Source organism: Theropithecus gelada, chromosome 16 (assembly GCF_003255815.1).
Source record: "Theropithecus gelada isolate Dixy chromosome 16, Tgel_1.0, whole genome shotgun sequence".
NCBI classification, from domain to species: Eukaryota; Metazoa; Chordata; class Mammalia; order Primates; family Cercopithecidae; genus Theropithecus; species Theropithecus gelada.
This window is the reverse complement of record NC_037684.1, coordinates 26994673-27010842: the sequence shown is the minus strand read 5'-3', so window position 1 is coordinate 27010842 and position 16170 is coordinate 26994673. Positions and strand designations below refer to the sequence as shown.

Genomic DNA, 16170 nt, shown 5'->3' with positions numbered 1-16170 from the left:
GCTGCCATTTCCCACGCCTCTCACAATGTGCTTCTCTGGTCTTATTAGGACTAAATGAGTACCTTAGTCCATAATCACAGTGAGAAGAACCACTGCAGACCACATACCTGGGGTCTTGAAAATAATTCCATGCATGCGGGACTTTCAGAAGCCCTCCACGTCTGTCCGGAAGGGCCCCACAATGTCTCCAGAGCTCAGCATGGAGCATGGGCAGGATTTTCAGCCCCACTCACCCCCTCGGCCAAGTGCTCTTGTGCGGTGAACAAACTGCACGCCTGTGCTGGGCAGAAGCATTTTACATCAGTCCCCTTAAGAGTTAGTCTCCTTGGCATCATTTGATGGGGGGTGGGAGATGAAGTGCTTCTTGGTTAACTTCTTGGCCCCTGCACCATGTGAGGCTGTTCCAGCTCCCTTGGGGCTGGACTCCCGAGACTTTTCTTTGGCAGCATTCTTCACAAATGCCCAAGCGCCCTGTTCTCTCCTGATGCTCCACTCTCCCACCTCTTCAAAGTGCCCCTTCTGGATGCTCCTTGGGCCCATGAGGACTGTTGATTCTCCGCAGGCTTTCGCCGACACTTTGAACCTTTGCCAGGTTGTTTTCCCGTGGTTGGACAGTTTCTAATTTCTTTTGAAACATTGGGCATTTAAATTTGGGACCTAAAAGCCTAGACTGTATAAGCATGGCAGTTTCTTCTTCCCTTTCAACCTCATTGATTTTTTCTTGAATTTCTGCATCTAACACATTTTCCAGAAAATAAAGCTTTCTCAATTTATTTTCATAAGTTGAGTTGTTGGAGGCAGGTTGAAGAGAGGGGCTCTTTGTATTTTGTTTTTCTAAATACCCGGGGGCCTATCGCCATCTTGTACTTTTGAAAAAAGCAGTTTAAGGAACATAACATTGATTCCATATCTTATAGATTTTTCACTGAGATATAACACAAGCTCTCGTCACTGAGTCTAGCTGCTCACTCCCAAAGCCTGACAAGTTGATGCTATTGCTGTCTGAGGGCACCTCCGGCTCAGTAGTCAGCTCAGTGCTCCTGTGCTTCTTCCAGGCTTGTAACACCTTTATGAAGGCTCCTTCTGGATTCCCTACAGATGCTTCTTCAATTGTCAAAAGAGAAGAGACTGCTTTGATAATGAAAGATGATAGGACGGCATGCCTCAGTTCACAGCTGTATGCCCCGGTCACACAGAGTAGAAGTCAGCAAACATTCAAGTGTCAGTCAGAGAAGAGAAACATACACCCAAACCTAAACCTATGAAATGGCAACAACAAAAGGAAGAAAGATATCTTTTGAAAACATGGCCACCTACTTGGAACATTCCATAGTGTGACATATAGTAGCTCTGCTTAGGATTATTTGTCAAAGCCCAAGGTGGAACACAAGCGCTTCCCTGATGAGCTGGCCTCTCTGCAGACTCCTCCATAACCTGTGCTGTCCTCCCTCAGATACAGAGAAAGCACAAGGCTCCCTCTCTCCTCGTCCTCAGTGTGCCCGTGTTCTTGCTACCATCACAGCTGAATGCAATGAAAGGCAACCCTCTGAGAGGAGCAGGGGCAGGGATGCTAAAGTGGAGGCCCCCTCCCATTGCTGATAGATCCTCATCCGGCCTGCTCCACCCACCTGCACGGTTCTCTGCTCCCACAAATCCTAGCCCCATCACAGAAGGCTCAACACAGAAAAAAACACTGTGTCCACCCTAGATTCTTTTCTTAAATATGGGCAGGGATCTGGGATGTAGGTTAAGAGATTTTTAATTTGCCAGATTGTATGTCTATGTTGTTGAAGGTACAGTGAATCTATGGCATAATAGCAGTTTCTGGAAAAACCTTACTTGAGGTCCTAAAATGCAGAAGGGAAAAATCAACTTTTGTCAGATGCCTACTTTGCTTTCATTTTGTCGCTAATATTTTGGATGGGGAACCATCCAAAGCTTCTGACTGCATGAAGGTCAAGTGTAACGGTGCGCAGCTGGGTTTCTTTTCCAGAATTAAAAGTATTTTGGGTGGTGCTGAGGGTCAGAGGAAGAAGTAAAGATTGTGAGAAAGGAGAAACATGGGCTTGGGGAGAACCCAGAATTGGGGACAGAAGACCTGGCACTAGGCTGTAGCACTATTAGCACCTCTGATCTTGTTTTTCCTCATCTGTAAAAGGAGATTAACAATGCTTTTCTGTCCATCTCTTGGGGAGAAGGGAATATAATTGGTAAAAAAAAGAAAAAAGTTTTGAAAAATAGGCAACACTGTCTTTATGTAAGTAGCCAAGTATTAGTATTATTTATTATCCACCCAACATCACTGGTAGATACCTGTATTCAAGCTATCTGGAAATGAAAGAAGTCACATTTTAGAAGTCATGAAGTTGGTGCTTATGAACCTAATCTACAGAAAAACTTTTGAAGGCACTTGAGTGTTTGCTCTGTGAATAGAAAGGTTTGAGATTCAGAGCAAGTTCAGAGTTGGATGGTCTAAGAATAGAAAAGCCCTCCATTCCATTAGAAGAAGCAGGTAGCAATTTCTGGTTATGGAACCAGAAGCTCTCAGGCTTCAAATGAAACAGCATCACTTGTACGCTCATAAACTTGTAAAAACAAAAAAACCAAAACTGGATCTACATCTGTCCTGTAAGGCAGAGAGTACTTGAGACCTCATGCATATAAAACCAGCTTACAAACTACATTGCTAATTTATATGAATAAATTATCACTGGGGGCAAAGCACCAAGTAGAGAGCACGGTACACAGGATGTGGATGTTAATGTCATTCCCTAGGCTTCCCATTCTTTTCTCTTGGTCCTTTACGTATATGGAACAGTTCTATTACTAAATTTTGTAATAATAACAGAACCTGACTCTCAGCAAGGGAGGAGTTCAGAAATTTAGGGAGTTTAACGCTGAATGAGTAAATAAAAATAAAGCAATTTTATCATTAGCTGAAAATTTTATCATCAATTAAAAATAAAAAAGTTGGCCGGGCGCGGTGGCTCAAGCCTGTAATCCCCGCACTTTGGGAGGCCGAGACGGGCGGATCACGAGGTCAGGCGATTGAGACCATCCTGTCTAACACGGTGAAACCCCGTCTCTACTAAAAAAAAATAAAAATACAAAATACAAAAAATAAATATAAAAAAGTTTGGCCGGGCGCGGTGGTTCAAGCCTGTAATCCCAGCACTTTGGGAGGCCGAAACGGGCAGATCACGAGGTCAGGAGATCGAGACCATCCTGGCTAACACGGTGAAACCCCGTTTCTACTAAAAAATACAAAAAACTACCCGGGCGAGGTGGCGGGCGCCTGTAGTCCCAGCTACTCGGGAGGCTGAGGCAGGAGAATGGCATAAACCCGGGAGGCGGAGCTTGCAGTGAGCTGAGATCCGGCCACTGCACTCCAGCCTGGGTGACAGAGCGAGACTCCATCTCAAAATAAATAAATTAAAAATAAATAAAACATTTTAAAAAATAAAAAAACAAAAAAATTTAAAAACAAATACTTAAAATAATGTAACAAGTTATCACCAGGCAATTTGGACTCATGACAATGTGTGGTGTTTCTCAGACATGCACTATTGCAATGCAGCTTGACTGTCTTGCAAACAACCTCAATGCTATTTTTAAATTGGCAGAGGCAGCAGGCCATATGGCTAGGTAAGATCCTATAAATGAAAATACAGAATAATAAGTGATAAAGCGGTTACTTGAGTAGATAAAGGCGACAGAAAATGCTACCACAGGGGTGGGCAAAAATGAGTTATTGAGGCCTATGGACTGGACAGTTGGGTAGGACCCAGAAGGCCAACAGGAAGGAGGACAAAGGTGCCCAACAGAAGGGTAAGCATGGCAGTGAGTATGGTCTGCCTAGAATAAAGGTGGTTGGGATTAGAATTAGGTGACACTGATCAGTAGTCTAATTCAGAAGTCTCTCTTCCCAACTCAAAAGTCTCACTTTGGGCTGAAAGTACACAGGAAGAAGGAAGCATACCTCAGCCTTAAACGACTGAAGAAGAGTGTCAAGTAGCAGCAGGTGGGAAAGTGGCTTTGGTTTTGAGTTTGTGGGCTCTGAATCTACACAAAGACAGGACTGCACCTGAAAACCTGAATTAATTATTGTCCTTACCTCAATGAGACAATAAATTATAATCAAAATCATTAGTATTACAGTCACAGATATTGCCAAGATGAGTTTGTTATAGCCATATCCTGGAACTTCTTTAGTGAAGTTAAAAAAAAAAGGAAAGAACAATTTTTTTAAAAAACTAAGGGCATGAAAGCTAACTATTCAATACCCCAGTATTCCAGGTGAGTAGCTTACAGGTTCTTTTTTATTTTTTGAGACAGGGTCTCACTCTGTTGCCCAGGCTGGAGTACAGTGGTGCAATCATGGTTCACCTCAGATTCAACCTCCCTGGGCTCAGGTGATCCTCCCACCTCAGCCTCCCGAGTAGCTGGGACTACAGGCATGTGTCACCACAACCAGCTAATTTTTATATTTTTTTGTGGAGACAGGGTTTCACTATGTTGGCCAAGCTGGTCTCAAACTCCTGACCTCAAGCAATCCACCCACCTCAGCCTCCCAAAGTGCTAGAAGTACAGGTGTGAGCCATCATACCTGGCCTACAGTTTATCTTGTGTACTAATCTATTTCACTCTCTAAATGAGCAAAGTGGGAGATCACTGTCATGGCCAGAGTTATGTGGCCAAGACAAGCTATGGTCTGGGAGTCGAGGTTCTCCTGTGTGGGCACTTTCCTTGTTGGTGGAAGGGCTGAGGCAGGGCTTGCTTGTCTGACATAATGTAAAAGAGTCTTGGAACATGTGCTGGGTCCAGAGTCTAAAACCCCTCGTGACCTATGGAACACCCAGCTCTGCACCAAAGGGTGGAAGGCTGCTCTGCCACACTATAATCTAAGTCCAGCGCATAAAACCCCTTGTGGCTTGGAGAGAACCCAGGGCTCAGGGCATAAAACCCCTTGTAGCCTCTGGAATGTGTCCAGACTCGCTGGCCCCTTGCTCCTTTCTCTCCCAAGATCATAAATTGATTGTATCTTGAATTAGAAGAATCTGTCTCCCTTATCTCAAGTGGCACAGCATATGCTAAGCCATCACAGCTCTGCTTGATGCACTGCTGCCTTTCTACCCCCACTTCCTCACGTCCTCACCTGTTACCCCCACATCTGCACGTCCTCACCACCTGCTTCTTTGTTTGATTACCAATAAATAGTGTGGGCTCCCAGAGCCCTCAAAGAGCCTTCACAGCCTCCATACTGGCATTGGCCCCCTGGACCCACCCTATGTTCTCTTAATTTGTCTTGTTTCATTCCTTTGACTCCACCAGACTTCATAGTCCCCATGACCTGGTGTTGGGTCTGATCACCCCAACATTCCTGGCATATGCTAAATGATGAGAAAGTCTGGGTCTCGTGTTTCTGTGTGGTCCTGCTCTTTCTGTTCACTCTGGGCTTCTGTGCTTTCATTAATATAGTTCTCAGTTCTTGCTGCTCACTGAGAAGCTTCATCAGGAGGCCTGTTCTAGAGATGAGCTTGGCACAGGCCAATTGCACATGGGTCTCAGAGCAGTCCATTTTCAAGGTTTGGATAACATGAGAAATGAGCCTTCTCACATCGTTGTTGAGGATGAGGGACCATAGCTGCTGGTTTAGCTGAATTTCAAACTGGTCACCTGGGGACAAGGGCAACGGGTAGTAGAAGATTTTGGGCTTGGGGGACAAGCCAGTGCCCATGTTGTTGTATTCCCATTGTGTTTCACTGGTGTGTTTAACAGTTGTCTCTAAGTTGAACACAGTCCCAGTGGAATCTGCCTCAGGAGGATGACTGTAGGTTGTGTTTTCAGAGATGGTGCCTTCTGGCATAGTAGTGTTTTCCATAAAAATGTTTTCTTCTAAGGCATTTCTTGCTGTGGTGTTTTTTACATTAGTGTTCTCTATAAAATGTTCTGAAGGAGCAAATACTACTGGAAAAGGATTTTCCTGAGGACTCAGGTCTCCTAAAGACAAAAAACCCCTTGTGAAGGGGAATTTATGAGGCTCTTTGCTGCAGAGAATGGAGGCCTCTTTGTGAGCATCAGTCTATTGAGAGAACTTTTCTTTCTGAACTTTTGACTCTTTTTGGCCTTGGGTGTTCTGTGGACCACATGGGAGCAACTTTTAAGAAATCGGCATTTTTTTCTGGAATGTACGATTGCATCTAGCCTTTGCATCTTCTAAAACCAAAATGGCATAAGTTAAGTCTTTCCATCTGTTTCTGACCTCAGGTCGGGCTTTTGCAGGGGTGGAGGCAGAAGGCACACCCATGGAGAAGGGTTTCAACAAAGAGAAGACTGCCGCCTTATGCTCTAGTGTGAACGGAGGCTTGGTGTAGACAGCGTTTCCTGCTAACTTCTTGGGCCCCTGCTCTTCGTGAGGCTGTTCCAGCTCCCTTGGGGCTGGACTCCCAAGCCGTTTTTCTTTGGCAGCGTTCTCCACGAATGCCCGGGCACCCCGTTCCCTCCTAATGCTCTGCTTTCCCACCTCTTTGAAGTGCCTTTTCTGGATGCTCCTTGGGCCCATGAGGACTCTGTTCACTCTCCGTAGGCTTTTGCCAACATTTGGAATCTTTGCCAGGCTGTTTTCCTGTGATTGGGCAGTTTCTAATTTCTTTGCAAATATTTGGCGTTTAAATTTGTTACCTAGAAGGCTGGACTTCTATAAGCCTTATGCATGGCAGTTTTTTCTTCTCTTTTATCTTCATTGAGTTTTTCTTGAATTTCTGCATCTAACACATTTTCCAGAAAATAAAGCTTTCCCAGTTTATTTTCATAAGTTGAGTTGTTGGAGGCAGGTTGAAGAGAGGGGCTCTTTGTATTGTTTTTCAAAATACCCAGGGGCCTATCGCCATCTAGTACTTTTGAAAAAAGCAGTTTAAGGAACGTAACACTGATTCCACATCTTATAGATTTTTCGCTAAGAAATAAGGCAAGCTCTTGGCACTGAGTCTAGCTGCTCACTCCCAAAGCCTGACAAGTTGATGCTATTGCTGTCTGAGGGCACCTCCGGTAGTCAGCTCAGTGCTCCTGTGCTTCTTCCAGGCTTGTAACACCTTTACGAAGGCTCCTTCTGGATTCCCTACAGATGCTTCTTCAAACTGTCAAAAAAGAAGAGACTGCTTTGATAATGAAAGATGATAGGACGGCATGCCTCAGTTCACAGCTGCATGCCCCGGTCACACAGAGTAGGAGTCAGCAAACATTCAAGTGTCAGTCAGAGAAGAGAAACATACACCCAAACCTAAACCTATGAAATGGCAACAACAAAAGGAAGAAAGACATCTTTTGAAAACATGGCCACCTACTTGGAACATTCCATAGTGTGACATATAGTAGCTCTGTTTAGGATTATTCCATTGATCCCAGGGGCCAATTGCCCAGCACTCAGCCAAAACCCAAGGTGGAAGACAGCCACTTCCCTGATGAGCTGGCCTCTCTGCAGACTGCTCCGTTCCCTGTGCTGCCCTCCCTCAGATACAGAGAGAGCACAAGGCTCCCTCTCTCCTCATCCTCAGTGTGCCCATGTTCTTGCTACCATCACAGCTGAATGCAATGAAAGGCAACCCTCTGAGAGGAGCAGGGGCAGGGATGCTAAAGTGGAGGCCCCCTCCCATTGCTGATAGATCCTCATCCGGCCTGCTCCACCCACCTGCACGGTTCTCTGCTCCCACAAATCCTAGCCCCATCACAGAAGACTCAACACAGAAAAAAACACTGTGTCCACCCTAGATTCTTTTCTTAAATATAGACAGGGATCTGGGGTGTAGGTTAAGAGATTTTTAGGGCTACCCTCTTTGGGTCCCCTCCCTTTGTATGGGAGCTCTGTCTTCACTCTGTTAAATCTTGCAACTGCACTCTCTTTTGGTCCGTGTTTGTTACGGCTCGAGTTGAGCTTTCGCTTGCCGTCCACCATTGCTGTTTGCCGCTGTTGCAGACCCGCCGCTCATCTCCATCCCTCTGGATCTGGCAGGGTATCTGCTGTGCTCCTGATCCAGCGAGGCACCCACTGCCACTCCCAATCAGGCTAAAGGCTTGCCATTGTTCCTGCACAGCTAAGTGCCCGGGTTCATCCTAATGGAGCTGAACACTAGTCACTAGGTTCCATGGTTCTCTTCCGTGACCCACAGCTTCAAATAGAGCTATAACACTCACTGCATGGCCCAAGATTCCATTCCTTGGAATCCGTGAGGCCGAGAACACAAGGCTTGCCACCATTTTGGAAGCAGCCCGCCACCATTTTGGGAGCTCTGGCAGCAAGGACTCCCCCATAACATTTGGCAACAACGAAGGGATCTCCAAAGCGATGGGAAACATTCCCCCTAAGGCAAAAATGCCCCTAAGATGTATTCTGGAGAATTGGGACCAATTTGACCCTCAGACACTAAGAAGGAAATGACTTATATTCTTCTGCAGTACCACCTGGCCACAATATCCTCTTCAACGGGGAGAAACCTGGCCTCTTGAAGGAAGTGTAAATTATAACACCATCTGAAAGCTAGACCTCTTTTGTAGAAAAGAAGGCAAATGGAGTGAAGTGCCATACATACAAACTTTCTTTTCATTAAGAGACAACTCGCAATTATGTAAAAAGTACGATTTATGCCCTACGGGAAGCCCTCAGGGTCCACCTCCCTACCCTAGCATCCCCCTGACTCCTTCCCCAACTAATAAGGACCCCCCTTCAACCCAAACGGTCAAAAAGGAGATAGACAAAGGGGTAAACAATGAACCAAAAAGTGCCAGTATTTCCCGATTATGCCTCCTCCAAGCAGTGGGAGGAGGAGAATTCAGCCCAGCCAGAGTGCATGTACCTTTTTCTCTCTCAGACTTAAAGCAAAAAAAAAATAGACCTAGGTAAATTCTCAGACAACCGTGATGGCTATATTGATATTTTACAAGGGTTAGGACAATCCTTTGATCTGACATGGAGAGATATAATGTTACTGCTAAATCAGACGCTAATCCCAAATGAGAGAAGTGCCGCCATAACTGCAGCCCGAGAGTTTGGCGATCTCTGGTATCTCAGTCAGGTCAATGACAGGATGACAACAGAGGAAAGAGAACAATTTCCCACGGACCGGCAGGCAGTTCCCAGTGTAGACCCTCACTGGGACACAGAATCAGAACATGGAGATTGGTGCCGCAGACATTTGCTAACTTGCGTGCTGGAAGGACTAAGGAAAACTAGGAGGAAACCTATGAATTATTCAATGATGTCCACTATAACATAGTGAAAGGAAGAAAATCCTACTGCCTTTCTGGAGAGACTAAGGGAGGCATTGAGGAAACATACCTCCCTGTCACCTGACTCTATTGAAAGCCAACTAATCTTAAAGAATAAGTTTATCACTCAGTCAACTGCAGACATTAGAAAAAAAACTTCAAAAGTCTGCCTTAGGCCCGGAGCAGAACTTAGAAACCCTATTGAACTTGGCAACCTTGGTTTTTTATAATAGAAATCAGAAGGAGCAGACGGAACGGGACAAATGGGATAAAAAAAGGCCACCGCTTTAGTCATGGCCCTCAGGCAAGTGGACTTTGGAGGCTCTGGAAAAGGGAAAAGCTGGGCAAATTGAATGCTTAACTAATAGGGCTTGCTTCCAGTATGGTCTGCAAGGGCACTTTAAAAAAGATTTTCCGGCCAGGTGCGGTGGCTCAAGCCTGTAATCCCAGCACTTTGGGAGGCCGAGGCGGGTGGATCACAAGGTCAGGAGATCGAGACTATCCTGGCTAACATGGTGAAACCCCGTCTCTACTAAAAATACAAAAAACTAGCCGGGCGCGGTAGCGGGCGCCTGTAGTCCCAGCTACTTGGGAGGCTGAGGCGGGAGAATGGCGTTAACCCGGGGGGCGGAGCTTGCAGTGAGCTGAGATCGCGCCACTGCACTCCAGCCTGGGAGCACAGCGAGACTCCGTCTCAAAAAAAAAAAAAAAAAAGATTTTCCAAGTAGAAATAAGCCACCCCCTCTTCCATGCCCCTTATGTCAAGGGAATCACTGGAAGGCCCACTGCCCCAGGGCATGAGGGTCCTCTGAGTCAGAAGCCACTAACCAGATGATCCAGCAGCAGGACTGAGGGTGCCCGGGGCAAGCACCAGCCCATGCCATCACCCTCACAGAGCCCCAGGTATGCCTGACCATTGAGGGCCAGGAGGTTAACTGTCTCCTGGACACTGGTGCGGCCTTCTCAGTCTTACTCTCCTGTCTCGGACAACTGTCCTCCAGATCTGTCACTATCTGAGGGGTCCTAGGACAGCCAGTCACTAGATACTTCTCCCAGCCACTGAGCTGTGACTGGGGAATTTTACTCTTTTCACATGCTTTTCTAATTATGCCTGAAAGCCCCACTCCCTTGTTAGGGAGAGACATTCTAGCAAAAGCAGGGGCCATTATACACCTGAACAGAAGAGAAGGAACACCCGTTTGTTGTCCCCTGCTTGAGGAAGGAATTAATCCTGAAGTCTGGGCAACAGGACAATATGGATGAGCAAAGAATGCCCATCCTTTTCAAGTTAATCTGAAGGATTCTGCCTCCTTTCCCTACCAAAGACAGTACCCCCTTAGACCTGAGGCCAACAAGGACTCCAAAAGACTGTTAAGGACCTAAAAGCCCAAGGCCTAGTTAAACCACGCAATAGCCCTTGCAATACTCCAATTTTAGGAGTACAGAAACCCAACAGACAGTGGAGGTTAGTGCAAGATCTCAGGATTATCAATGAGGCTGTTGTCCCTCTATACCCAGCTGTACCTAACCCTTATACTCTGCTTTCCCAAATACCAGAGGAAGCAGGGTGGTTTACAGTCCTGGACCTTAAGGATGCTTTTTTCTGTATCCCTGTACATTCTGACTCTCAATTCTTGTTTGCCTTTGAAGATCCTTCGAACCCAACATCTCAACTCACCTGGACTCTTTTACCCCAAGGGTTCAGGGATAGCCCCCATCTATTTGGCCGGGCATTAGCCCAAGACTTGAGCCAGTTCTCATACCTGGACACTCTTGTCCTTCGGTACATGGATGATTTACTTTTAGCTGCCCGTTCAGAAACCTTGTGCCATCAAGCCACCCAAGCACTCTTAAATTTCCTCGCTACCTGTGGCTACAAGGTTTCTAAACCAAAGGCTCAGCTCTGCTCACAGCAGGTTAAATACTTAGGGCTAAAATTATCCAAAGGCACCAGGGCCCTCAGTGAGGAATGTATCCAGCCTATACTGGCTTATCCTAATCCCAAAACCCTAAAGCAACTAAGAGGGTTCCTTGGCATAACAGGTTTCTGCCAAATATGGATTCCCAGGTACAGCGAAATAGCCAGGCCATTATATACACTAATTAAGGAAACTCAGAGAGCCAATACCCACTTAGTAAGATGGACACCTGAAGCAGAAGTGGCTTTCCAGGCCCTAAAGAAGACCCTAACCCAAGCCCCAGTGTTATGCTTGCCAATGGGGCAAGTCTTTTCTTTATATGTCACAGAAAAAATAGGAATAGCTCTAGGTGTCCTTACACAGGTCCGAGGGAGGAGCTTGCCACCCAAGGCATACCTGAGTAAAGAAACTAATGTAGTGGCAAAGGGTTGGCCTCACTGTTTACGGGTAGTGGCGGCAGTAGCAGTCTTAGTATCTGAAGCAGTTAAAATAATACAGGGAAGAGATCTTACTGTGTGGACATCTCATGATGTGAATGGCATACTCACTGCTAAAGGAGACTTGTGGCTGTCAGACAACCGTGAGGAAAGTAACTAAAATTGTAAATCCCCATGGCCCTCCCTTATCATATTTTTCTCTTTACTGTTCTCTTACCCCCTTTCACTCTCACTGCACCCTCTCCATGCCACTGTACGACCAGTAGCTCCCCTTACCAAGAGTTTATATGGAGAATGCGGCGTCCTGGAAATATTGATGAACCATCTTATAGGAGTTTATCTAAGGGAACCTCCACCTTCACTGCCCGCACCCAGCAACTGCTATAACTCTGCCACTCTTTGCAAGCATGCAAATACTCATTATTGGACAAGGAAAATGATTAATCCTAGTTGTCCTGGAGGACTTAGAGCCACTGTCTGTTGGACTTACTTCACCCATACCAGTATGTCTGATGGGGTGGAGTTCAAGATCAGGCAAGAGAAAAACACGTAAAGGATGTAATCTCCCAACTGACCTGGGTACACAGCACCTCTAACCCCTACAAAGGACTAGATCTCTCAAAACTACATGAAACCCTCTGTATCCATACTCGCCTGGTAAGCCTATTTAATACCACCCTCACTGGGCTCCATGAGGTCTCAACCCAAAACCCTACTAACTGTTGGATGTGCCTCCCCCTGCACTTCAGGTCATACATTTCAATCCCTGTACCTGAACAATGGAACAACTTCAGTACATAAATAAACACCATTTCCGTTTTAGTAGGACCTCTTGTTTCCAATCTGGAAATAACCCATACCTCAAACCTCACCTGTGTAAAATGTAGCAATACTATAGACACAACCAACTCCCACTGCATCGGGTAGGTAACTCTGCCCACACAAATGGTCTGCCTACCCTCAGGACAAAAAAGTCTGTGGTACCTCAGCCTATAGCTGCTTGAATGGCTCTTCAGAATCTATGTGCTTCCTCTCATTCTTAGTGCCCCCTATGACCATCTACACTGAACAAGATTTATACAATCATGTTGTACCTAAGCCCTGCAACAAAAGAGTACCCATTCTTCCTTTTGTTATTGGAGCAGGAGTGCTAGGCAGACTAGGTACTGGCATTGGCGGTATCACAGCCTCTACTCAGTTCTACTACAAATTATCTCAACAACTAAATGGTGACATGGAATGGGTTGCTGACTTCCTGGTCACCTTGCAAGATCAACTTAACTCCCTAGCAGCAGTAGTCCTTCAAAATCAAAGAGCTTTAGACTTGCTAACTGCCAAAAGAGGGGGAACCTGTTTATTTTTAGGGGAAGAATGCTGTTATAATGTTAATCAATCCGGAATCGTCACCAAGAAAGTTAAAGAAATTCAATATCGAATACAATGTAGAGCAGAGGAGCTTCAAAACACTGGACCCTGAGGCCTCCTCAGCCAATGGATGCCACAGATTCTCCCCTTCTTAGGACCTCTAGCAGTTATAATATTGCTACTCCTCTTTGGACCCTGTATCTTTAACCTCCTTGTTAAGTTTGTCTCTTCCAGAATCAAAGCTGTAAAACTACAAATGGTTCTTCAAATGGAGCCCCAGATGCAGTCCATGAATAAGATCTACCGCAGACTGCTGGACCGGTCCACTAGCTAGTCCATGCTTCGATGTTAATGACATCGAAGGCACTCCTCCTGAGGAAATCTCAACTGCACAACCCCTACTGCACCCCAATTTAGCAGGAAGCAGTTAGAGCGGTCATCAGCCAACCTCCCCAACAGCACTCGGGCTTTCCTGTTGAGAGGGGGGACTGAGAGACAGGACTAGCTGGATTTCCTAGGCCGACTAAGAATCCCTAAGCCTAGCTTGGAAGGTGACCGCTTCCACCTTTAAACATGGGGCTTGCAACTTAGCTCACACCCGACCAATCAGATAGTAGAGAGAGCTCAATAAATGCTAATTAGGCAAAAACAGGAGGTAAAGAAATAGCCAATCATCTATTGCCTGAGAGCACAGGAGGAAGGACAATGATTGGGATATAAACCCAGGCATTCAAGCCAGCAATGGCTACCCTTTTTGGGTCCCCTACCTTTGTATGGGAGCTCTGTCTTCACTCTATTAAATCTTGCAACTGTACCAAAAAAAAAAAAATTTTTTTAATTTGCCAGATTGTATGTCTATGTTGTTGAAGGTACAGTGAATCTATGGCATAATAGCAGTTTCTGGAAAAACATTACTTGAGGTCCTAAAATGCAGAAGGGAAAAATCAACTTTTGTCAGATGCCTACTTTGCTTTCATTTCATCTCTAATATTTTGGATGAGGAATCATCCAAAGCTTCTGACTGCAATAAGGTCAAGTGTAGCAGTGTGCAGCTGGGTTTCTTTTCCAGAATTAAAAGTATTTTGGGTGGTGGGGAGGGTCAGAGGAAGAAGTAAAGATTGTGAGAAAAGAAAAACATCGTCATGGTGAGAACCTAGAATTGGGGACAGAAGACCTGGCACTAGGCTGTAGCACTGTTAGCACCTCTGATCTTGTTTTTCCTCATCTGTAAAAAAAGATTAACAATGCTTTTCTGCCCACCTCTTGGGGAGGAGGGTATAATATAATTGGAAAAAAAAAATTTTTTTTTGAGAAATAAGCAACACTGTCATATTATTTATTATCCACCTCATATCATTGGTAGATACCTGTATTCAAGCTATCTGGACATGAAAGCAGTCACATTTTAGAAGTCATGAAATTGGTGCTAATGAACCTAATATACAGAAAAACACTTGAAAACACTTGAGAGGCGGGTGCGGTGGCTCACTCCTGTAATCCCAGCACTTTGGGAGGCTGAGGTGGGCGGATCACCTCAGGTCAGGGGTAGAGACCAGTCTGACCAACATGGCGAAACCCCGTCTCTACTAAAAATACAAAAATTACCTGGGTGTGGTTGTGAGGGCCTGTAATCCCAGCTGCTTGAGAGGCTGATGCAGGAGAATCACTTGAACCCGGGAGGTGAAGGTTGCAGTGAGCCGAGACCCCAGCCTGGGTGACAAGAGTGAGACTCCATCTCAAAATAAATAAATAAATGAATAAATAAATATTTTTTTTTAAAAAAAGGAAGAAAAGCACTTGAATGTTTGTTCTGTGAATAGAAAGATTTGAGATTCAGAGCAAGTTCAGAGTTGGACGGCCTAAGAATGGAAAAGCCCTCCATTCCATTAGAAGAACCAGATAGCAATTTCTGGTTAGGAAACCAGAAGTGCTCAGGCTTCAAATAAAACAGCATCACTTGTACTTTTTATCTTCATGGTCAAGCAAATACAAACATAACTACATAGGCACACTCCTGTATGTATACACACAGAATGCACCATTTTAATATTTCACAATAAAATGCCTCAGTTTTACTACCCAAGCTACAGAGAATGTTCATCTTTTTTTTTTTTTTTTTTTTTTTGAGACGGAGTCTGACTCTGTCGCCAGGTTGGAGTGCAATGGCGCAATCTCGGCTTACTGCAAACTCCGTCTCCTGGGTTCATACCATTTTCCTGCCTCAGCCTCCTGTGTAGCTGGGACTACAGGCGCCCACCACCACGCCCAGCTAATTTTTTGTATTTTCATGATACAAAGTAAGTTGTAAGACTGCCCCACCACTAGAAATGAAAAAACAATCAGCACTAAATCCAGGCCAGACTTGATTGGTTTAAAACAATGTGTACGTGTATGTGTGTGTATGTGTATGTGTATAATACTTAACTAGCATGCAGCCAATATCAAACTGAAAAAACGGTGAGATCAAAATTTTATTACGGTTGTTTTTTTTTTTATTTTAAGAAAACTCAATGCTTGGCTAAGTGGTGATGAAACATTTTGCTGACTGTGTTATATTATGAATGCACTAAAATAAACAGACAGATGAAGCAGTATGCTATTTCCAAAAGCAGTGCAAGTGGAGTGAAAGCATTTCCATATGAACCTGGCTTTAAAAATTGGGCTGTCAAAAGAACAGTTAAATGTAACACAAAGTAAGAAACTGTCCAATCACTGAAGGCCTTTTTTTTTTTTTTTTTTTTGGTCTGGTTTTCAATTCACTGCTTGTAAGTAATGTATTTACTAAAGAAGAGTGAAAGCATGAGTAATTCACGAGTAAAGACCAGCTGAGAAACTCAAGAGCAATGTCTTCTGATTGACAACAGTGAAAGGAAAGCAAAGGTTAAAGGGAGAGGGGAAAAAAAAAAAGAAAAAATTAAGGTTATACACATTAGTATCACTTTTACAAAACCACTCAAGAGGATGACTGTCATCTTCTCAGAAAAAAGCTATTGATAGAAAATGGTAGTGGAATTTCTCTTCTAAAACTTTAGGTTACAACTGTTCTTTAAATCCTCAGGGACTATAATAAAATATTTAATATGCCACTCTAAGTCCTTCCAATCATAACAAAGGCAACAGAAACAATAGACACTTCTCCCATAATCTGCTCCCCTCACCAACCTCCTAGGGGAAGTGAATGAGCAATA

At 44.7% G+C, this 16170-nt stretch overlaps 1 pseudogene; it reads right to left on the bottom strand.

The window, feature by feature from the left end:
- Window positions 1-16170, bottom strand: part of LOC112610111 — a 40042-nt pseudogene that overhangs the window by 18325 nt on the left and 5547 nt on the right.